The 22,668-nt window shown below is 49.1% G+C and overlaps 1 protein-coding gene across 1 annotated transcript in view; it reads right to left on the bottom strand.

Annotated features, from left to right (window-relative positions):
• Nucleotides 1-22,169, bottom strand: part of ANKRD46 (ankyrin repeat domain 46) — an 82,505-nt gene extending 60,336 nt beyond the window's left edge. Inside the window, exons 1-2 of the mRNA XM_078686949.1 lie at nucleotides 21,969-22,169; nucleotides 16,971-17,059 (exon numbers count right to left, since the gene is read on the bottom strand). The gene's annotated coding sequence lies outside the window, so the exon portion shown is untranslated. The remainder of the gene's footprint in view (nucleotides 1-16,970; nucleotides 17,060-21,968) is intronic.
• Nucleotides 22,170-22,668: the final 499 nt, after the last annotated feature.

Raw genomic sequence — 22,668 nt, 5'->3', positions numbered from 1 at the left:
GGTTCCCTTGGGGATTACTTTGGGGCCCTTTCTGGAACTCCCTCTGTTTACCCTTGTCCCCCCCACTCTTCTGCTGGGGACCCTGCCCACCTTTGGCTGAGTCTCCCACTGGACCCTTGTGGACCCTGGTACTGACCCAGCGGTCCGCCTCTTCAGCAGGTTTTCTAGGGTTAGATATCTTGCTATCAATAAGGTGCTGGCACAGCTCTGGAAAACAGTTATTAGACAAGTGCTCCCAAGCAAACAAATCATAAAGAGCATCATAACTTTCCACTTTGCTGCCCTTTACCCAACCATCCATGGCTCTGCAAAAATATGACACATATTCCACCCACGTCGTACCAGGCAACTTCTTACATTCTCTAAGGGCCTGTCTGTACTTTTCTGGGGTTAGGCCATACCTTAACATTAAAGCATCTTTCATATGAGCATAAGACATCCTATCCTCAACAGGCATGTCTAACAGGGTATCTCTTCCCTCATTCACAAAGCGACCCCACAACCCCGCTCCCCAATCCTTCTCAGGGACCCGGTGGGCCAACAATGCTAACTCATATGCTTTAAACCATTGACCAATATCCTCATTCTTCTGAAAATCTTTGATCACATCTTTGGGAAAATAAAACCTACTTTCTGCAGGCACAGATGGGATGCTGCCACCAGAGGGATTCAATTCTAACTCTTTAGCTTTGAGCTCCAACTCCCTCAACTTGGTATCATGCTCCAAAGCTAACTTTTCCCTTTCAAACTCTAACCTTTTGATCTCCATATCAGCTTCTCTCCTGCCTCTTGCATTCTCTATTTCCAACTGCCCATTTATCTTAAGTTTTGCCATTTCCATGTTGTAAGCTCGCTCTTTCTCCCTTTCTTCTCTTTCTTCAGGAGAAAGACCTTTGGAGGAAACACTGCTGCCAGGAGGGGATGTGGGCCCATTCACTGGCACCTCCTCCTCCCCTTCCCCTGGCGGTACCACCACCGCATCAGAGGGATCTCTGGATTCCAACCAGGCCTCCAAAGCTTTGAGATATTCCTCCTTTGCTGAGATGCCTTTGGTAGGGACTTTAAATTTCTTGCAAAAGGATTTCAGCTCCTTTAATTTGTAATCCTTTATCTTACTCCTATCAAATTCCTCCCCAACAACAGGGGCAGTGACTCCGGCATCACTCATGGTCAAAACTGGCAGTTTCAAAAATCAAGTTCCAGGAAAGCGGAGAACAAAAATAGAATCCTTCCAAATTAGATTGTGGCTGCGCTATGGTCTGCTTTCACTATGTAGCGCACACTAATCACTGCACATGGGTCATAAATGCAAAGTTCAAATCCTCACCGCTGACCCACCAATGTTAGAAGCGGCTGTCTCTAGTTGGCAGAGGTACACTTCTGACAAATAGGGACACACCTTTTCTAGTCAGGGCAAGGGGATCACACACTTAGATAACCCCTGTTCACCCCCTTGGTAGCTTGGCAAAGCAGACAGGCTTATCCCAGAGGCAGTGCGTTAAGCATTTATGACCACATACAGTAATAAAGTGAATACACTACAAATGGACACGACACAGTAGTATTATAAAAATAAGGATTTTTATATAAGGCTTAGCACAAGACCAAATAACGACAAAAATATACCACAATCTTAATAAATACTCTTGGAAGGAAAAATAATAGTTCAAGTACGGTTTCTTCTTAGCACAAAGTCTTTAGTATCAAAAGCAACTCTTCTTCTTTAAAACACAGTTCTTGGCAACAATGTAACCCACACGGGAGTCACACGACGTCGAGGCAAAGTTAATCCAAAGGCTTGGCGTCGACCGCGAGGAGCGCTACGTCGAGCCCGGAGTCGCACAGACCCCAACAACACAGTACCTTGGAAAAGTGAAGCACTCGATGATCAGCGGCGTCGAGATGTCCGGCGTCGCGTCTTCGGCGTCGATCGGGCCTCGGAGTCGGGGCGATCTGCAGCGGCGTCGACCGAAGTCAGGCAGGAGCAGCGCTCACGAGGTGAAGCAGGATACGGCGTCGTCGATGTCGATGTTGCAAGAGTGAGCAGCGCTCACGGCGTCGAGAGGGCTCGAAGTCGATGCGATCAGCAGCGGTGCAGACACGAGGTCACTTGGAGCTGGAGCCGAACTCACTACTCACTGGCGCGGTTGCTGGCATCGATCGGGCCCGGCGGCCGGCGTCGAGGAAGCGGGACACTGGAGCCGTTACTCACGATGTCGAGCTGGATTCGGCGGCGTCCGTCAGCGTCGCGATTGCTGGATTCTTTCAGAGGTGCTGGATTCACAAATTCCAGCAAACAGCACTTTAAGCAGATGAAGTCCTTTAGCCCTGTGACTTCAACAGGAGACTGGCACTCTTCCAGCCCTTGGAGATTTTCTTAGCAAAGATTGAGAGTACACACACAGTTCCTCTCTCCTGGTTCCTTGGCAAAAATAAAGAAGCAATGCAGGATTCCCCCAACAAACAGCACTCTGGCAGAAGGGGTAGGCAGTTCTTAGATCAGCAGGCTTCTTGTCCTTGGTTCAGGTTTCCTTGTCAGAAGTGATCTAAATTCTTGGTTCAGGGGTCCTTCTCTTATACCCCTTTTTGGCTTTGATCCCTTTGTCCATGCAGGGGAATTTCCCCCCATCTTGGGTTTGTTGTGGGTGTTGCCAGGCCGAAGCACCTGGCCTATTCACTGTGCAGGGCAGAGTCTTCAGCCGCCCAGCAGGAGCGGAGCCAGCATTGTCACTGGCAGGGGCAGGGCCATCAGTTGCCCGGCAGGAGGTGGGCCAGGAAAGTCCCAGGCAGGCACAGAGTCATCAGTCGCCTGGCAGGGGGGCGGAGCCAGCATTGTATCAGGCAGGGCAGGCTATCAGGAGCTACTCTTCCCCTACTCTCAATGCAAATGCCCCACTCATCCCACACTGACTCATTCAGACCTCTGGAGCCACCCAGCTCCTGTCACACGCACACCAGAACCAGCAGAGACCGGTAGACAGTTAGACAAGAAAATAGCTACTTTCTAAAAGTGCTATTTTCAAACACAGAGTCCAAAAACCATCCACACAAACTGATGCGTTATTAAACCCTGAGTTCAGGGATACCAAACTCGACATTGCACCATGCTCCCAGAGCCCGCTAGGATTATAGCATTAATAATCCTGGCAGCCCATTCTAACTGATGGAGAGCAGGTTACCTTACACTAGTGAAAAACGAATATGGCTGTAATTCACTATTAGGACATACCAACCTTGTCAGGCTTGTCCTACCTTATGCTTACAATGCACCCTGCCCGTGGGCCTACCATAGGGGTGACTAACATGAAGTTAAGGGAAGGTTTAGGGACTGGCAAGTAGGTGTACTTGCGCAGTCTGCGTGACAGTACCAGACTGCACGTGGTCTAGCAATGGTAGACCTTCAGACATACTTTTACTAGGCCGCTCTTGTGGGTGGCACAACACGTGCTGCAGGCCCACTAGCAGCATTTGTATTTACAAGCCCTGGCACTCCTGGTGCACTCTACTAGGGACTGACAGTAAACCAAATAAGCCAAACATGGAATTCAATCAATACAGCAATTTCACATAGGGAGCACTTGCACTGTGGCACTGATCAGCAGTGGCACAGTGCCCAAAGCATTTACCAGCAAAAACATCGTAAACAGAGGAGGCAAACAGAAAAAATGGAGGAGAGACTCATGCCAATGATGCCAGGTCTAACAGCTAGGAAGTTTGGTATCAAACTTCTCAGCATAATAAACCCACATTGATGCCAGAGTTGGATTGATTATAAAATGCACTCAGAGGGAATCTTAGAGATGCCCCTAAAAAACGACCAACTCTCTAGTGTGTGGCTGACCAGTCTCTAAAAGCCTGCAACTTCCAGACATGTTTCGGACTCCCTGAGGTGGGGGCCTTGTGCTCTTGTGGGTCAGAAACAAGGCTTGCTCTGGGTGGAGGTACTTTACGCCTACCCCCAAATAGGAACAGCATTCAAGGGCAGTGAGCCGCAAAGGCTTCCTGCCCGTTGTTATGCTAACCAGGGCCTCTTCAACTAGTGGAGATGCCTGCCCCCCCTGACCAAGTCCCGCTTTTGGCAGCAAGGTTGGTAGGAAAATTAGTAAGCAGGAGAGGTGTGTCCCCTCTGAGCCAGGACCGCCCCTAAGGTGTCCCGAGCTTAAGTGATACCCGCCTTAGAAAATCCTCCATATTGGATGGAAGAATTTGAGCAAATATGATTAAGGGATGCCCACTCTCCAAAGGGAGGGGACATACTAAGGGTGTAGTCTCCCTAAAGGTATGTAGCCCATTGGTTACTACCTGTCAGTACCTGTAGCGTCTCTAAATTGAGCATTTAAGGGCATCCCTGAATCTTGATCCTCAGATTCCTGTGACTTAAAAAGAAGGACGAAGAAGACGCTGCGCTTCCAAGCCTGAAGAAGACTCCTAATTTGAACCCAGCCCTACTGGCCTGTCTCCCGCTTAAAAACTCTGCAAAGATGACGACGCCTGTCCTGCAGCCAGCGATTTCCAGAAACCCAAGGAAAACTGCCTGCTCTTCAACAAAGGCTGTATCTCCCGAGTACAGCGGCCCTGTTCACAAGAAACCAACTCCAAGGACTACGGATCCAGCTGGGACTGCGACGCCTGCCCCTCTGCACCCAGCACCCGCCGCCCGAGTCTGAGTGGCTCACCTGTCCAGTGAAGTATCCCCAGCGAATTTGACCTCGAAACCATCAGTGGCTGACCTCTCCTGGACTCCACAAAGACGTCGGCGGCCTCATCACAAAGGGTCTCCCTAACCGCAATCGGCTCCAGTAAAGATCTTTCTACGTCTAAAGGCACCCCTCCACCCCCCAACTAACTGCTCTAACACACTACCACAAATAGAGCTTTTAGCATTATCCACTTAAGCCTAGTGGGATCCACTGGACTTTGTGCACACTATTCCCTACTTTGGTATATATTATGCAGAACCTGCTTCTTACAAAGGCCCATAAGGTTGGGTACTTCTTAAGACTTTTCCATGACTGTACTATCACCCATTGCCTCTGCCCAAAACACTCCTCCAATTTGGAGAGAATGCATTTCCTGATGTTTGACAAGCATTGCTACAATTAGGAGGAAATCTATTTCTGCTACTGTTTCCATTACTTTACCAAGTTTTATGGCTGGTAGGAAGAGGCAAAGCTAGTTCCGAACTATCAAAAAGATATCCTGGGGGGGCGTGCCAAGATGGCGACCTGAGCGGTAGCAGAACTCTGAGGCTCCCCGCTCCAGGTCCCCTTTCCCGGCCAATTTAGCATACCATTACCCCAGTTCGCTGCGTTCCTGGGCTGTGTGCTGTCCCATGAGGGGTGCCTGGCCGTGGAGCTGCGCGGGGTCTCTGGTGACTCCATGAGACAGGAGTGCGATCTGTGATCCGCCTCCACGAAATGGCTGCCGTCTGCGGCGCGGGCGCTGTGACATGCACCTAGATCCTGAGTGACCAACGGAGCCAGCGACACGTTGCTGCGGTCAACCGACTCCCATCCCAGAGGGGTTGCAGAAGAGAAACCGGGCATCAACTTAGGCGGCGGCGGAGACTGGAAGCTAGAGGCGGCGGCCACGGGATCCCCGGAGGGGACCGCGAAACTTAAAATCCCGGTGGTGTGCCGTGGGTCCCATAACGAGTGCCCGGGTGCCGGTCGGTGTCGGCTGCCACAAGACACCCTAGCGGCAGAGGTGAGGAGTCGCCTGCACGGAGGAGCAGGGGGAATAGGCTGACGGCTGACGTTGCTGGGAGCTGACGCCGTGGGCCCGGGCGGGCTCGTAACACTGGTCCGCGGCTTGAAGGCCTATAAGACTGCCCTGCTACTGACCTGCCCCACCCCTGGTGAGCGTCGCCGGTGGTGGAGTGGGGGCGAGGAGGCCGACGGCTGCCGGCATCAACCGACGACGGGGGAGGTTGTGCCCCCGCAGCGCTGGGTGGTCGTGAGGGCGCCGAGAGACCGCATTACCTGGAGCGGCCCGCACCAACTCAGCGTGGAACTCTAGGCCGAGGCTCAGAGGCCTATCCGGTGCTCCCGACCGGGGCCCAGCCTGAAATTGGCACGAAGCTGACAAGAGGGAGAAAGGGACGCACACCGGCCCTCGAGGTGAGAGACAGTCTTGCGAGACACCTGAGGGGGTACAAAGGGCATTCCGTCTTCCTGCCGAACTGGGCTGCAGCCCCCCCGGGGCACACACTGCGTCTGTCGCTGGGATTCCTTACAGTGTTGGGGCCCCACTCTTCCTCATAGCACCATACCAGGGACAAAGCCAAAGTGGTTTCTCGAGTTGTGGTGGTGGTCCTCTTGAGTTGCACCCTTGAAAGCGGAGCTTCCCGCCAGGGACTCACGGGGGGCAAATCTGCTGCTGGGTCGGCTCCCCATTCGTACCTCCGCCTGCGTGGTCCCTGTCTTCGACCCGGGATACATCAGTCTCCATATTTGAGGGGCAAAGGAACACCAGCAGACCCCAGCCACCTAACAGACCGCCGCGAGGTGGGAGACGACGATGGCCACCGCAGGAAGGAGAGGTGACGCACTATTACAGAAATGCTCGTCAAAGTTCCTCCTAACGGCGACAAGAATCCCCCCTCCCCGCCAGCAAAGCCGCCTGTAGAACAGGGGGACGGAGAGGTACCCATTACCAAATCTTTTCTCGAAACTCTCTTTAACTCATTGCGCGAAGACTTCCAAATGTTGAAGCAGGAGATGGCCGGTGAGCATCGCGAACTTCGCAGAGACGTGAATGGTTTGGGTGAGCTAGTGGCGGCAGTGGAGGAAGCGGAACTTTCTCGAGGCGAAGAAATGGAACAACTTCAGCAGGAACTCATCCGCTTCCGCGACCAGCAAATGGACCTGCAGGCTCACGCAGAGGACCTTGAAAACCGGTCCAGACGGAACAACATTAGGGTCCGCGGAGTGCCATCCAAAACGGAGGGGGAGAACATCGTCGCCTTCTTGCAGGGTATGTTCCGGCAGATCCTGGGGGAAACTAAAGATTTTGACATTTGCATAGACAGGACGCACAGAGTTGGCCTGGCGCGCCACGCACCTGCACCCCCTCCCGATATCCTAGCCTTCCTGCCCGACTTCCCTTTAAAGGAGAGAATCCTGCGAGAGGCGAGACAGAAGCAACCCCTTACGCACCAGGGACATCCAGAGACACTCTATCAGGATCTCTCAGCCATCACCCTTCACAAAAGGAAAGCCTTCAAGCCGGTCACGACGTTCCTACGTGAAAAGGGAGTCCCCTACTCCTGGGGTCACCCCTTCCGACTGATTTTCAAATGGAATGGGTCCCTGCATCAAATGAGGTCCCTACAGGATACCTGCGCCCTTCTGGGTATTGACTTCCACGAGGACGCCTCCTCGCCAGACAACTCGCAAGGACCCCAGCCCACTTTGTCGCAGCGTCCACCCCAGAATGGGTGGCAACGGGTTGGTCGCAGACGCTCATCCAGAACCTCCATGAAACCGGACCCAGCCACTGTGGCCCAGGAGCAAGCCCTGGCCATTCAGGAGGTGTCCAGGGGCGCATCGACGGCAGACTGACCGGACTGGGTGAGGGGTTTCCATCGAATCACAGTCATACTGGTCGGGGGGCCGGAGAGGTCGCCAGTGCCACAAGTTCCTTCACGTGACTTTACCACAGGCCTGAGTTAGGGGCTACCTGGCCTGGGACTATGATGCAACATTGAATTCTCTATGTTGGGGTTAGGGAGGAGGGGAGGCAGGCAGGGGGTGTTGGGGTCAGAGTAGGGGAGGGAGGTTGGCGAGTCCGGAAGGGGGTAGTTGGGGAAGGGTGGGCGGGTGGACGGGTGGTTTGGGCTGGGGGTGGGAGTTGGGTAAGTTGCGGGGCCTGTAAACCAGTGTGCCGACAGCGGCAGTGGCCCGCGCGCGTAGTGCAAGGCGACAGCAGTGGGCAAACAGCGCACACATCACTCAAAGCCGCCCAGATGGCTAATGCCACATTAAAAATTATAACATTGAATGTGAAGGACCTCAACAACCCCATCTAGCGGCGAGCGGTACTATCATATCTGGAGCACTCGGGCGCCGCGATCTGCCTGCTTCAAGAAACGCATTTACTTTCTAAAGACTGGCATAGGATGAGGTCCTGAGCGTTTCCTCACCAATTCTTCTCCTCCTCTGACAAAAAGGCGGGAGTTGTGATTCTGGTAGCCAGGTACTTCCATGGTCAAGTTAGAGATAAAGTGGGGGAGATCAAAGGCAGACTTCTGGCCCATAGTATCACAGTGGAAAGCATGCAGCTGACGGTGGGATCCCTATACGCCCCGAACACGGGACAAGAGCCCTTCCTTAAAAATGCCCTGTCGGAGGCCTTGCACTCCTCCGATTCCTTACTACTCCTGGGGGGGGACCTTAACTTAGTAATGGACAAAGACGGGGATAGGTCAGGCCACCGCTATGGCAGCACAGGCGCTCTCTCGGCGGCAGGTAAACAATGTTTATAGCAAAGGGGGTTGGAGGACCTGTGGAGGGTTAAGCATCCTGGGGCATCACAATACACTTTCTACTCACATGTGCATCACACCTATGCTAGACTGGACCACTTCATAGGCTCCTCTGAGCTGGACACCCGGGTGGTGGATGTAGACATCACCCCGGCGGCCATCTCCGACCACGATGCCGTGGAGATCACAATCAGAGTCCCTACTATCACGAGACCCCCTGGACGATGGAGGTTGAGAGAACCCCTCTTACAGCGCGAAGAGATAGTCCAGCGCATCACTGAGTACATAGCGGTCAATGACCGCCCCTATACGCCTATGACGGCAGTGTGGGGGGCGTTAAAAGCAGTAGTGCGGAGCAAACTCTTCGCCGTAGCGGCGGCGGAAGCTAAGGACCGTGAAGCCAAACGGGAAGTCCTCACAGCCAAGGTCGTAGAACTAGAACGGGTACAGAGCCGTACAGGGGCCCCAAGATTCTGGAAGCAACTAAAAGTTGCCAGAGCACAATTAGCGAGTCTAGACATGGACCGGGCAGAGTACGCAGCTCTCCGCCTACGACATACCTATTATGTAGGGGGGAACAGAAACGGGACGCCTCCTTGCGAGCGCGTTGCGGGCCAAGGTTCAATGCTCAAAAATTCTATCCTTGCCCAATGAGAGGGGGGAGGAACTACGTGATGAGGCACAAATAGCAGGAGCGTTTAGAGACTACTACGCATCCCTGTACAAGGCGGATCCCATATCAGTGGCCGACGCTAACACTTACTTACGGGGCGCGGCAACTACCGTGCTAAACACAGGGATCGCGAGCGCTCTGGATGCACCTATTCGAATCGATGAGGTGATCAGTGCCTTCTCCCGACCGCCGGTTTTTATAAACCATTCTGTCCGCTACTTGCACCGCTGCTTACAAAGCTTTTTAATTCAGTTCAGGGCCCCGGCTTCATCCCACCCGACATGCTGGAGGCAGATGTAATAGTGCTGCCCAAACCGGGCAAAGACGCCATTCAATGCTCCGCTTACCAACCAATTTCTTTACTTAATCTTGACGTTAAGCTCTTTTCGGGGGTGCTGGCCTCGAGGCTTGGACCTTGGCTCCCGGGGATCATAGAGCCGGACCAACCGGGCTTTATCCCTGGCAGACAATGCAGTGACAACACCAAACGCTTCCTCCACTTGATAGACAAAGCCCATTTCCAGCAATCGGACTCGGTTCTCCTAGCCATTGACGCTCAAAAAGCGTTTGATCGCGTCGATTGGAGCTTTTTGAGGAAGGTTTTAACACACTTCGGAGTGGGTGAGCGTTTTCAAGCCTGGGTTGCCAGCTGCTACCATTGCCCTCGAGCACGGGTCCGCCTTAATGGCTTATGCTCCCGTCCCTTCGATATCCAACGCGGCACCATGCAGGGGTGTCCCCTCTCCCCTCTCCTGTTCGCGCTCTACGTCGAGCCACTGGCACAGAGAGTACGTGACCACCCGACATTAGAGGTATAACTTTTGGCGGGGAGCCACACTCTATCGGCCTATATGCAGATGACATCTTGGCGGTTCTAGATAATCCCGAGCGCTCGGTGCCGGCCTTCTTGGAGGAGATTGAGACTTTCGGCAGGGTGTCAGGCTTTCGGATAGTAAAAATGCTCACACTCACCGTGGAGCACCAGTAGACGGAGGGGACTATCCACCCAGTTGCAACTCCCTTACCTGGGTATTACCCTCACACCATCTACAGACCAGACGGTAGCTTTGAACTATACTCACATAACAACGGAAATTCAAAGAGACCTGGAGAGATGGACGAAACAACCGCTATCCCTGCTGGGAAGGATCTCGGCTGTGAAAATGTCGGCACTCCCCAAAATACTATACATCTTTCAAACTATCCCCGTGATCCCGCTGGCCGGAACCATTAAAACTCTGCAGCGGCGGCGATCCAACACTTTATCTGGGGGGGAAAGAGACCGCGATTGCATAAGCAATTGGCATATCGTGGGATGGAGGGGGGCCTGGGGATTACCAATTTACAGCAATACTTTCAAGCTGCGCAGCTGAGATACCTAGTGGAATGGTATAGGCCCGAATCAGAGAAGAGATGGCTCTGCCAAGATAGAGCCATGGCTCAAACGTCTTTGTGGAAAATACCATTCCTCCGCCGCCTACACAGACCGCGCTACCTCCAAAACTCACCCATTACGCGCAGTATACTGAAAGTGTGGGACTCGGCCGCTGCCGGTCGAGAGCTCACAACCTTCCCTTGGCCGCTCACTCCTCTGTTGGACAATCCTGAGTTTCCCCCAGGCACTGACCCCCAATCGTTCCCACAATGGCGAGGCTCCAGCTATAGATCAGCGGGCCATCTCTTCGACTTAGAGGGCTTTATTCCATTCATTGGGCTGTCTCAGGCGTACGACATCACCTCGCCACAGCTCTATCAATATTTCCAGCTCAGGCATTGGCTCAAGCAACCCGAGATTGGCCCACTTGTTGAGAGGCAACTGACTGAGTTTGAGAAATGGCTGGTTACAAAGGACTCGGATGGAGGCCTTATCACGGACATCTACAAGATGCTCTCCCTTCCCAGAGGCACACCACACCGCAGGGCAGGGGAATTGGGAAGAGGAATTGGGGAGAACATCGACACTTCAGGAGTGGCGGTCGATCTATTACAGGGCCAACCACACAGCAAGGAATACTGCGGGCAGGGAGTCAGCTGTGAAGCTGGCCAAATATTGGTACCTCACACCTGCTAGGCTACACAGGGGCAACCCCTCCCGGAGCGCGTACTGTTGGAGGGGAAGCGGGGAAATAGGCACTCTGACACATCTCCTATGGGAATGCACAGAAATCAAGGCGTACTGGACAGCAGTCCTTAACGATATAGATAGCTGCCTAGACACTGCAATCCCAAGGTTTCCAGCCTACACCATTCTCGGACCCCCGAACACACTCACTTTCCCTCTGAAATCCATTAGGGGCGCCAAATGGGTCTGGTGATACAGGCTGCTTCCCAGCACATTTTATTCCTTTGGTGGACTAGCACTCGGCCCACTCACACGGGCTGGTTACACAGACTTTGGTTTACATTTGGAATGGAGCGTCTCCAAGCTACACTCACACAGACTACCACTACATTCCATACAGTTTGGCAACCGCTGATTACACTTCTCTCTCAAGAGTTTAACAAATGTACATGCCCCAGATACCTCTGTCGGCTGCGCTTCACAGACACAAACTATGTCACCTCAGGGTCTGGAAAGGAAGCGCAGTGAACGTGCCGTAACTGCGATACCCTACATACACAAGGTTCGGCACACTAGTTGGGGAGGAGGGAGTTTCCGGGGTTGGGAGGGGGGTTTGTTACTTCTGTTCTTACTCGTTTGGCTTCACAGACGATTATTGCTCAATGCCATAACTCATTGGGTGGACACAACAAGAGATCGATGGTGGGGCCCTATGACTTTTGCAAGTTATGTGCTATGACCTACGAAGTGGTTCTTCCAACATGTCATGTACCTTTTTCTGTGGCCTCAATATGGCATTGTACTATCTAATCTACCCTTTTCCTTGAAACCAATAAACAAATTTAAACATAAAAAGATATGCTGATTATCCCAGGACTACCTCTACCTAGTTTGCTGTGTTGCTAGACTACCATGTACAACACATAAAGAGGGTGCAGGGTGGGTTACAGGTACCTTGAGAAAACTGATCTGGAGGGGAACAATGGTGCCCCATGCATGTGCACAGACAAACACAAAAAGAGATAAGTGGGTTGTGGCACGGACCTCCTCTCTTTCATTTTGCTTGTGAGAAGTCCTGCTGGAACCTATGTACACTGTTCTATAAACACATTTGATCAAAAATACTTTTAAAAGGAGGGGAATACGAGAAGAGATATGGAATAGGGAGATGGGAGTTGGGAAGATGTGGGAACAACGAAGGAGCACGATTGATGGGCATGCCTCCCTTTCAAGAACTTTTCTTTGGGGATCACTGCATTTTATGATTAGAGAATTGTTACACACTTTTGCGTTGTTCGTTTTGAGTGGCACAGAGCTTTTTGTAACAGAATTACACAGGTTGGTTTCTGGGCATGTCCATAGTTGTTTTTAGTCACAGTTTGGCTGAATGCCTCTATATGTCCATGAAGCCCTTTCTTTTGAAGGGCCCCAGTACAACCAAAGGCAAATGGGTTTTGTGCTAGAGGTTCCTTGCGGTTCACCTTTCTCAAGTTTGATGGGTTCGTTAAGAAATCTGCAGTTTTGCTTAGACATTTCATGAAACTATCATTCATGCCATTTTGCTAGCATTCTGGATACAAAGGTATTTCATTAGGAACCACATTTTTTTCTTCCTGGTTTATCTATTTCAGATACAAAAATATAGGAGGTGAAACATATTTTTATCAAAACGTCAGTCACATAGACATTTAGATTGTTAAAAACTTTAATTTTCTGCTGTTTTAAAAGCTGTAAAGCAGTACAATGTGAATAACATCCGAAGGATGCGTGCAGTCTCGACAACATTAGTGATCCGTCTCGGGGGAATGAGGGACAAGAGGGTGCCACGCGCTTCTCTGGAGCTGGATTTGACTGCGTGCACGCGCACCCACACTCACGCATGCGCACATACACACACTCACGCATGCGCACACACACAGCCACACGCATACACAGCCACACGCATACACAGGCACACACACCCCCCCCCGTCGCCGCCGCACCTACACACACACTAGCGCACCTACACGCACACACAGAGACCCCCCCACACACACACCAGCGCACCTACACACACACACATACAAAGACCCCCCGCCGCCATCGCACACATACAGAGCCCCCCCGCCGCCGCACACGCACACACACATGCCCCCCGCCCTTGCAGCTCAGCAACAAGGCGAAGCCCCACTCACCGGCTTCCTTGGTGCGGCGGCTCTCCTCTCATCGGCAGCTGCAGGGCTCCTCTATGCCGGTTACCACGGGCTCTCCCTCACTCCTGGGAGCCTCGTGGAAGGCGCCGGCAGCAGGACTCTTCCTCCCTCCATCTCAGGGCGAGTGCACCGGGGCGCAGGGTAAGCTCCTGCCTACTCCGGTGCTCAAAACAGCCGCGGCTCTTCCGTGGGAGGCGGGGTAGGCTCCCGCCCTCCTACTTCCGGTTGTCCCGCCCGGCCTGCCTGATTTCCTGGTCGCAGGCCGGCGGCGATGTTCCGTTTGTCCCGGGCTGCGGCGGTGATGCGGGGGGACAGGTGCATTAACAACGGAGCTTCCTTACCGGTATCTGAACCCGCGCTCCGTACCGTGCGTTAACCCTCGGAGTACCGTGTGATAGTTAACACCTCTGTGCATTCTCCACACATATCTTTACAGCGAGAGCCTTACCCCGCAGAACTATCTCATACGCGGATAGGTGGGAAAAGCTGAGCGGGTTGAAGTCTCTACTGCAGGTTCGTTATTGTGGGCAACATCGTTTTTAACTCTTCTGCAGCTGATACAAAGAGTGACACCTTTATTTACAGTGCTAAGAAGCCGCAGGGGACAGGTTCAAATAAAAACACCAGTGCGTGTGTGCCGCGTGCACTTGGACGTGTTTATAGAGTGAGCGCTAAGGGTTACTGGCCACTTTACACAAGGGTGCAAAGGCGAGCAGGGCTGGATGCAGAAGGAAGGGGGGGAATGGGGGGGCGGCACACTGGACCCTCGGTGCTGCTCTCCCGACCTCCTGTGCTGCTCCTTGGGTGTCTCTCCCGATCTCCGCCTCTTGCTTCTTCCCTCCCTGGCTCTTTCCTTCCTTCCCTCCGCTCCCTGCAGTGCCCCTCCCCCCCCCCCCCTCTTAGCCTTTCCTATCCTGGTTCACGCATCCTGGAGCCTCGGAGCGCGAGTGATAAGATGTCCTGTCTGAGCGCGGCCGAAAGCACGAGTGGGAGCGCGGCCTCCAGGCCTCTGGGGGTGGGGGCAGGACCACAGGCTCTGTAGCACAGCCAGAGACAGGCACTGTACCCTAGATAGAGACCGGCACTGTACCCTGGATAGAGACAGGCACTGCACCAGAGCCAGAGACAGGCACTGTACCACAGCCAGGCACTGTACCCCAGCCAGAGACTGGCACTTTACCACAGCTAGAGACAGGCACTGTACCACAGCCAGAGACAGGCACTGCACTACAGCCAGAGACAGGCACTGTACCACAGCCAGAGACAGGCACTGCACCAGAGACAGGCACTGCACCACAGCCAGACACATGCACTTTACCACAGCTAGAGACTGGCACTTAACCACAGCTAAAGAAAGGCACTGTACCCTAGATAGAGACAGACACTGTATCCAGCTACAAGCAGACACTGTACGTCAGCTAAATACAGGCACTGTACCACACACAGAGACAGGCACTTTACTCCAGCTAGAGACAGGCACTGTACCCTAGATAGAGACACTGTACCCTGGATAGAGACAGGCACTGTACACCAGCTAGAGACAGGCACTTTACTACAGCTAGAGACAGGCACTGTACCCCAGCTAGAGACAGGCACTGTACCACAGCCAGAGACAGGGACTGTACCACAGCCAGAGACAGGCACTGTAACACATTCTCAACTGGCCCACTTTACACGTAGTGTCTGATTACTACATATAGCAGTATGATTTCAGTGGATTGCACAAGTGCAGCACCTGAGTGGACCCCACAGACCTGTGTGCATATACAGTCTGATTTTTTTTTTTTTTTTTTTTTTTTGTGGGTGTTGTCGTCCAGATACATCTTGTGGCCCACAGGCTCATGTATTTCGAGTTTGATCTTTTCAAGGTTGTTTCTCTGCAATTCCTGGACTAACCCCTAGAAGATATTCTATAACGGTTTGTTCAAATCATATTACTTTGGTTTGATTCCTGCCAAGTTTGGATGGACTCCTAAAGTAGACACTATATCTTGTTGTATATTACTAATTAGTATAGGTTTATAACTCACCACACTTATGTGGAAACAGAACATATACTGCAGCTGATGCAATACTTTACATTCAAAGGTAGCGCCTTCCCATCTGGGCAACTCCATATGCACCATAATCAATGGGGTAAAAAAAAATACATTTCACAAACCAGTCCGGACCACCTAAGATGGGAAGTATCTGTAGGTGTGATTGGCTCGCCTCATTCTTTATCGCATCCGTTCTTTGGCACAGCTAAATACTTATAGTGCATGATCTGAGCAGTCTCTGCCATACAGGCAAGCCATCAAATCATTTCTCCCAAAGAGCTCACACACCATCCACCCATGCACCAGCATCTCATGCTTACCTGTTCTATCCCTCACTCCTTTTAGGTCTCGCTGGTACTGCATCCGAAGGATGCGTCCAGCTGGAGACTTATAGCTGCCCGTCCCATATTTGCAATGCAATAGGTCTCACTTTTGCGAGAGTTTAAGCTATTAGCATTGTAAATGACAATGCCTTTTATTTATGTTTAAAAGCAAAAACATAAATAAAAGGCATTGCCATTTACAATGCCAATAGCTCTAACTTTAATAATGCGAGACCTATTGCATTGCAAATGCTTGTTTTTAATGTTGAGAGTGTCAAGAGCTCTTAAAGAACGATCTACTGTGAACACACTTGCATTACACTAGTCACACTGCTCCTCCCATACAAAACGAAATGTTGGGATTAGCTGTGAAAAAAATGTGGGTTTTTCTTGGGAGAAAGAGCAAGGAACTAGTGATAGGTAAGGTGTGAGGTAGCGACCAATGTGGTCATTTAACCTAACAACACAATTAAAATGCTACTCTATAAACGGTAGCATCTTTGCAAGATATATATTTTTTCTTTCTAAGACCAACAATGCAACAACATTGGTACCGAATGATGCAAAATTGCAATTTTTTCTCAAGTTAGTAGGTGAAAAAGTGCATTGCGTAACGTTGGCGTGATGTAATTTGGTCCAAAAACTGCAACTGATGCAATAAGCATTGGTAATGCATCGGTTTCGCCAATGTAATGAATAAAGAGCTGTTTTGGTCAATCATCGTCTGGGAGAAGGAAGGAGCGCCCTGACAGATAACACAGGAGTAGAGAGGATGTGGAGCAGCGACCTAGGCTGCTGACTCGAGAGCTGGGGATAAAGTTTCGAGTCTCAGCAGCGCCACGCAACAACCTGTGACTCTATGCACATCACTTAATCTCTCCAGGTGATAAATTGACATATAAATATGCTGCAATAGTAGAAGGCAAAAGTTTATGAAAATATACTTCCACCAAAGCGGATGTTAACGGTATTTTGGCAGCGGGAAACTGATACGAAAAGCAGATGAGAAACAAGCATTTGTAAAATAAAGGAAAATATGCTACAGCCAATAGAAATGGAGGAAAGGTAAGTGGCATGCACAGGAACCAATGAGAAGCCAGGAAAGAGCGGAGGCGTAATGTAAGTACCTTTTAATTTTAAATTAAAAACAATAGATTTCTCAAGAACTGTGCTGGCGAAACCTAAAAATCACATACCTGCTTTTACGTAAATATCAGTTTTCGGTTATACTGTACTGTACTGTGTATGATATATTGCCTGGGAAATGTCCTGCATAAGATATAATCTGTAAAAGAAAAAGAAAAAATTAAAAGTTTAGTTTGGTGGTACCATTTTCAAATGATTTATGCTTGTGTTAGATCATTGGTATTTTATGCATACTTCCCTGCAAGGTTTCTAACTTTGTCTTTCAACTTTAATGTCTTCTATTAGGCAATAATCAGCCATACTTGGTAACGCCCATAGTTTGGGTTGCTTCACTGCAAAAACAGATTCCCACGAGCTTCACTATTACACACTGAACTTGTACTTTATGGGCAACAGCAGTGCCAGCACTTCCACATACTGCACACGTACAACACTGAGGCAGAAGTGAAAGCAGTTTTAACATTGGAAGTAGCTGTGCACACTTCTTTCCACACACAACTGCCAAGTAGAGTATGTGTGCTGGTACTCACACATCCCTGTCTCACACACTGAACACATACCGAAAGGCAGCAGCAGTATAAGCTAACTTACACACAAATGAGCAGCATTGGCAACAGCTGGTCAAATTTCCTTCATAAGCATAGGTACTGGCAGGCAACAGCAGTACACACAGATGGTACACTAGAGACAGCAACAGTGTATACTTCAAGTCACTTAAATACACTTGTGAAGAAACACCACCAGGCAGTAACAGTGCAAGCTTCCCCGGCATACACAGGGCCGGACTCCATCTATTTCCTTGCCTTCTCATCATGGCCTGGGCGTCACAGGCCTTGTGGTAACTGTGGGGAGATGTCCCCTTCGGCCTTAGAAACACTTGAATTCTATGTTGTGACTAACCTCAGAGGGAAATAATACAATTGTATTTAAGTATTGTCTTACATAACACAAACTCCAACTGAAAGAGGTTTCAGAGCACTGTACAATCAGGTTACGAAGTTACAATGGCAGCAAGTCTACATGTCTACATGTAGCTACAAAAGCAGAAGGCGACAAATAGGAAACAGTAGGCCTGTATGATGCGGGGCTGGACAATTTTCATTATATGAGTGCAGCAAAGCTGTACAGTGGTCATAATATGTCACAGCTGCAGATCATCAGAAATGGGTACAAAACAAAGTGCATAGGTGTAGGTTGAAATAATGGCATCATAAAATCAAATTTGGTGGTCTAAGTTAGCTAGGAAAGTGGCAGGATTATGAGGCACAGGTACAGGTAAAGAAACAATACTCATACAGACAGGCTAATAATTATTAGTCAGCTATGGAAGGCACTAAACAATTTCAAATTTACAGTCCATAACAATATGGAATAATGTCGCAATTTATATGTTTATGAAGCAGTAGAACAGAAAGCAAAGAGCGGCACTGACAGGGTATGCAAAAGTTGCAATTAGGAATCCAACTGCAGATGTTTTTCAAAGGACATTCTTTAAGAAGGAGCTAAGAATAGGAGAAATCTTAATATGATGGTAGTCTGGATTTTTGGGGCACTACATGAGAAGGACATGTAAATTGTGACCTTCTTAGAAAGGAGAGCGAAGCAAGACCTTCCTCTTTCCAACGTATAGAGTGAGAGCCTTCAGCTACAGATAACTTCTGGGAGAGAAATCTAGGCATTTGGAGGTTCATATCTTTGTACGTGAGAAGTACATTTTACAAGGAGCAACGTGCCTCAACAGGAGCCATTTGAGGTGGACAAGCGCTGGGTTGGTATGATACAGTGTTATATTTGCTGGTGACAAACCTGGAAGCAACATGAAGCACAGCTCTTAGTGGGCTAAGTCCGTTTTTCGGGGCGCCAGTGAAGAGGATAGAGCCACAGAAAACTCACAAGTTCACTAAACTCCTGTTTCAGATCCTGATGGAAGGAATGTAGCTTGCTTTTAATTTCTGAGTTAATGAAAACTAAATCTGGTCAACATAGCCATAGATTGGATGCGGTTTAGGTTTTGGTCAAGGAGAAAAGCCAGAGATTTTGCCACGGTAGCTACTTTAGAAATTATGTCAATAGTATTTAAAGTTTCAATCCAAAAATATTAGGTTGCTGGGTCAGATTTCGGGTTTAAGAGAAGGAATTAATTATTTAAAGCATTACATTATAGGCACTTTGATTCGATCCATTAGTGTGCCAATGCGGTGAAAATGCAAATTTGGATATGGAATCAGGGAAGTCATGATGCAGGTAATGTTTGCCAGTGTGTCATCAATGTACTGATGAAACGAAATGCCAAGATCTTCAAGAATTTCTCCCAATTGTTCACCATACCTGTTTAAAAAGACGAGTGCTATACTTGAACATGCTTGTGCTTGGCAAAAAGTGGGTGGGGTCAAAAATAGCATCACCAACATTCAAAACTTTGGAGTGCTTTGACGAATAGGAATGCTTCAGCATAAGCATTTGAAGGTGGTGCCGATGTGTAGTGCAGCCAGTTTTCTTTTCAGAAAACCACCATTTACTGGAGAATACCTCTCCCATACAGTAGCATTTGCAAATATGTAGGATCTCCTTTAATATGTGTTGTGTAAAGTGGTTGAAGCAAATCAATCTCAGCAATTAAGCTATGCTACAACTAAGCAGTGCCTCAGCGTTCACTGAAGTTACTTTTATTCAAGTCTAGCTAAGTTGTTGAAGACATCTAGCAACAAAAGAGTTGATTTTTGTGGATGGTACCTCATACATGCCAACATTTCAGAAGAGAGATGGGACACTTTGGAAAAAAAGAAAAATCGGGGGAATATATTTCACCCAAGGACTTATATTGAAGTAGAGGCAATTTTTGGCATTAGACAGCTAAAAAACTCTGAGTCTCCACCCCCCCGACTTGGGTCTGTAGGCATCTATAGTTACTAAAGGCAAGGCTTCAACTGTTTCAACTGTTTATTGGAACTGACATATACTGTTGCAGAGGTGTTCATTAGCAATAACACTGTGAGAGGCTAGATTCTGAGTCTGCCATCTGGGTAGTGTTTCTTGAACGGATGAGGGGGATGCGGAATACATTAGCTTTATCACTGGAGTCCAACTTGGACACCTTTTCCCAGTTAAGGTTCTCTTCTACATGCCAAACAATTATATAGCATATATTTGTATATTGGAACTTCTTGCTGGAGCCTGGGACCTGCAGTGTCACACAGAATGGTGAAGCTTGCCACAGGTCAAGCATCAAGGAAGACTTGCTTGACAACCAGTGGCATGAGGAAGAATTCCCTCATTGCTTGGGTTCTGCTTTGTGGTGTATTATTCATTTACCATGATTTCCCCTCTTATAAAGTGTTCTTCAGGTAACATCTGTTTCATGGAAGAATTAACCCATCTGTCACAGAATCAAGAAATGCAGTTGGGATTCATGGCTCCATGACACTGAGGATGGTAAATGATTACCTTTACGGTGGCTGCAATTGCATCGGACAACTGAATCACTTTTGCTGGTTCAAGGATATGGGTTGGGGCCATGATTGGTGCCTTGGCTTTGTGGAGATGCAGCCAGAGATGGTTAGGGCTATGAACTACTGTACGGGTAGCTGAGTGCTGTGTCTTAGTCTTCTGTCTCTCCCTTTATAGAAGTCATGTCATGAGAGTTAAAATGTAGTGTTTAAAGCAGAAAGCAGATCTGAATTAGCTGTTGGTGTTGAACTTCATTGTGACAAGTAGCAGATGTGAGTTTAGAACAAATCACCCTCTTCAGACACCTATGAGAGTTTGGACTACTTGTTACAGAGGTCGCAAGTGTTGTCAGGGTGGCATAGACTGGCATGAAAAGCCTTGGAAGGCTAGTCCTTCTGCTGATGGGACCCAGACAGGTTGAACCACCTAAAGTCATTATGGACACGAGCCAGAAGTATGTTATTGGCACTGTGACTGCCTCCTAATAATCTGAAGTGTCACATAGGAGCTCAATGAATGAATATCTTATCAACACCATCTCCATACATTTCTAGTCCTCATATGTTTTCTTATTTTTCTAACTATACTGTTCACCAGTGGTCTAACAATGCATGGACCACGAACAAAGACACATTTGGCAACACAGCACTGGCTCAGACAGTCCTTGCAGTAAGTTGGAAACCTGGAAATGCAAAGTGCCACTCTTAAAATAGTCTGAATATTATCAAGCCCAACTGAAAATATTAACGCCCAGCACAGAGCCTGTGGCTTAACAAAACTGTGTTGCGTGCCCAAATCACCCTTCCCGATGTTTTGGGTACGCCTCTGAGTTTTACTGACGATTCATTATTTACCACTTAATTTCATTAGAGAAATTATATTTTTAAAGGGGATATTTATCTGAAAGAAACTAGACCAAACTGAAATTGCAAGGGTATTGATACATTTTTCCTAACTTGCAAAGCTCTCAGCCTGTCAAAGTTCAATCCACGTTCTTCTGACACTGCAATCGCAGTCCGCAGTGAGTTTTCCACTGAAAAGCACCAATGTCATATTTTGGACAGTCATAAAAGGAAACACATATGTTTTTAAACTTTAAATGAGCACAACATAGAATTAGCCTACAAAAAAAATCACATTAGCACCACTACATCAAATATACGCGAATTAAGTGTTTTTTATTTTTATTTTGCAGTACAGCACTTCTTTGTGTCAAAATATGTGAAGCATGCCCTTTCTTGTAAAAAAAAAAAAACAACATCACGCGATACTTCCGTTTCTAGCAATCAAGTGGCAATATGCCATCTATGTAGGCAAGCGCTTTAACGTCTCGCATAGGAGTAGTAAGCTCTATAAATATTACAATACAATAGAAAAATACACATTTGTTAAAATTAAAACACGTTAAAAAGGGTCTCTCCATCATGCAGCATAAGGCATCACACTGACCGAATAGAAAAAAAAATGCCATGTTGATGAAAATAGTTACGTATGAAACTCACAATCGTGCAGATAGCAGGAACCCAGCAGAGCGGCTACCGGAGAACCAAAACAAAGCGGAGAAAAATACGCCATGGCCGCCGCCACCACCCCTGCCTCACCTTTAACTCCTCAGTCCGGCAGGCTCCAGTCCCTCCGTGTCCATATCCGAGCAGGGGAGCGACGCTGGGGAACGGCGATCGGATAAGACAATTTTGTTTACTGTGGGTCCGATGCACGGAAGACTAGGGCCCCGCTTTTAATTTTCAGCCACTGCCGTTGACTCTTCCTCTGCAGTATGAGGGAGGGGGTGCGCCATCTACAGGGCAAAACAGGGGAGGCCTGACAGGCTGCCTCAGAAGTGGAACAGGAAAAAAACCGGGCTACGCTTTGTTACCCCCGGGGTACGGCGTGAAGATTGTCGCCTCAGGGGTACATTGGCTTTGCCTCCGGGTTACTCAATGATAGCTTGGATGTACATTTTATGATTCCCAATGCCTTGCCTCCTGCCCACAAATGCCTCACCCTTTTCTCATTTCGTTTTGAGAGCTCTGTGCCTGTGTTGTGTGAGACGAAAACCGCCTTATGTATCCCTGCGTGCCTAATACTACGGAATCTAATAAAAAACGAAATAGCTTGTCACTGCCTATAAGCTGACCTTTCTGAAAGAAGTGCATGCAAAAAGTGCCATACGCCTGGACAAAGGTGTCTTTAATAGTGTGTATACAGCGTGCTAGCCACCCCCTCCTTTTAGCACAACTGCATCCTGTAAAGATGCCCTTACACCTTGCTGTGGTGCTCAATTCCCTAAAATATGACACT

Source organism: Lissotriton helveticus, chromosome 4_1, assembly GCF_964261635.1.
Source record: "Lissotriton helveticus chromosome 4_1, aLisHel1.1, whole genome shotgun sequence".
Lineage (NCBI taxonomy): Eukaryota > Metazoa > Chordata > Amphibia > Caudata > Salamandridae > Lissotriton > Lissotriton helveticus.
This window is presented reverse-complemented; position numbering and strand designations above follow the sequence as displayed.